The sequence below is a fragment of the Penaeus japonicus genome, unplaced genomic scaffold (genome assembly GCF_977035675.1).
Source record: "Penaeus japonicus unplaced genomic scaffold, GWHDUDI00000001_assembly GWHDUDI00000008, whole genome shotgun sequence".
In the NCBI taxonomy this organism is placed as follows: Eukaryota; Metazoa; Arthropoda; class Malacostraca; order Decapoda; family Penaeidae; genus Penaeus; species Penaeus japonicus.
In genome coordinates, this window is record NW_028234410.1 from 6089997 (window position 1) to 6092496 (window position 2500).

Genomic DNA, 2500 nt, shown 5'->3' on the forward strand with positions numbered 1-2500 from the left:
CGCCCCATGCTGTCTGGGTACGATAACCTCGCCCTGCTGACACCGCCGCTGCCTGTCGCCTTACTGATTTACTCCCTGCAAACCTCCAGCTTTATCTACATGCTAATTAGAGGAGTAAATAAGAGCGTCCACACGCCCAGGTACAAACACGGGCGTACATCCTCCTCCCCTGGTTTTTTGCACCGAGGTTAAGGAAGGTTAATACAAACATTTAAAAGGTCTGCGTGAACTTTAAGAGCTGAGCCGTGACTGACACCTTCGCAGGGAATTGTTTTTTTTTTTCTTTCTTTCTCTCCCTCTCTCTCCCTCTTTTTTTTTTTTTTTTTCTTTTTCTTTTTTCTTGCAGATTGTAATTAAAAGCAATATATAACAAGACGAGGAGAGAGTTGGTATTTCATTCGAACGTGATACTCAATTTAAGATATGATTCGAAAAATTATCTTTATGATTGTCTATTCGTTGGATATATATATATATATATATATATATATATATATGTGTGTGTGTGTGTGTGTGTGTGTGTGTGTGTGTGTGTGTGTGTGTGTGTGTGTGTGTGTGTATACATATATATATATATATATATATATATATATATATATATATAAAGTATATAAGATTATAACACTTTTACGCTAAATTACTATAATTTTACAAACAATCTGCATTACTCAAGCAATACGCTCATTTCACGAATTGTCATGAGTCCCATAAGAATCAAAAGATACTCTCATGATATTACACCATTATAAAAGCTACCATAAGTCAAAGCATTAGAAGCGGGTTATGTAAGGCAATGCTTTCGACAGCGTAACTAAGGGCGATTTCGAGACCTGGAGTCATTTGCCACGGTGCATTATGCCTTGAAAAAAGATACCAGAACTTATATAGCCTTGGATAACTTTATTTTATAGTTGAGATTTCTTGAAGGCGTTTTGTCTTGTAGGACTTATCTTTAGAGGAGTTTTCACCCTTCATTACGTACGCTTTTAAAGCCGAGAAGTACAAGTTACATTGGGATAAATTTCCAAAGCAAACTGGCGAACCCATCAATACTAAACTCGCTGTAATGAATCATGGTTCACGAAACGCGGTTCACGAAACGTATGAACCATAAACCAGCAAACTATAACCGACCTCTCCCTCTTCGCAAAGGAGAAGCGGTTTCGGGAGCAGTAGGAGTCCGTCTTTCTGCTTGAGTCAAAGTCTTTGGGAGACCCCCCCCTCCCCCAGCCTTTACTCCTTCTCCTCCCCCCTCTCCTCTAGCCTTTACTCCTTCTCCTTCTCCTCCTCCTTCTCCTGCTCTTCCGACCTCTACCCTTACATCTTATCCCTTTCTTTTCCTCGTCTCCCAGTTTCTTCCCCTTCCTCCTCCGTACCTCCTTCCCTTCCTCCCTCAACCCCTACCCCCATCCCTACCTCCCTCCCTCCGTCACTTACTCCCTTTACTCCTCCCTCATTCACCTCATACCCCTCCTCATACCCCCTCTCCCTCCACCTCCCCTCCTTACCCTCTTCCCCTCTCCCCTCTTAACAATGGCCCGCACCTGCAAGGGTTCAACAGCGACGCAAACAAAAAGTCCTCCACACTACAGCCTGAAATACAGGTGACAGTAAAGAGGGGATTCAAAGATCTTTAACCACATTTTCCCGCAAGGTTATTTTGGTGGCATGTTGTTGCGTGTCAAACCGCAGTCACGATGACATGTTGTCTGGGATTTTATTGCGTCATATCACAGCTTTCAAAGCCCTCTTGCAACATATCACGAACTGGGTTACTTGCCTACCTGTTTGCATCTGCAGGGAAATTTCTGTTGTCATAACCAGGGGGACGTAATTTCGCCTTGTCGTAATGTGCTGGTAGCGTTCAATTCGTGTAATTTAAATTTCATCGTGTACCTTTTATCATAACAGGACCTCAATACAGTCTACATTTTATGGGCTTTATACTGAGCTGAAGAAAAGGAAAACTTCCAACAGCTAAACTGAATTTTAAATGTGGGATTTAAAACGTGGGATTGAGAAAAGCGGTCAGGGTGAATTTTCCTTTTTTTTTTTTTTTTACGTACACAGTAATATCGCTTTGTCTCCCTTTTTTCCATTGGCATTATTATTTTTATTATCATCCTTTTCATATCTGTTATTATCATTGGAAAGATTGTTTTATAATTGTAATTATAAAAGTTGTTTTAATCCTAATCATTATTGTTGTCATTGGTATCATCATCATTATTATTTTTGTTAATATCATTATCATTATTCTTATTGTTGTTATGAATATCATCATTACTATTCTTAGTGTTTTCATAATTATCATCCTGTTGATGACGATCATCTATCATTGCTATTGTCATCAATATTATTACTGTATCATTATCATTTTTCATTATTATTATCATTACCATTATCATCATTATCATTATTATTATCATTACCTTTATCATCATTATCTTTATTACCATTGTTTTTCATCATTTCAAACAATTTTCGATCTAATACTTCA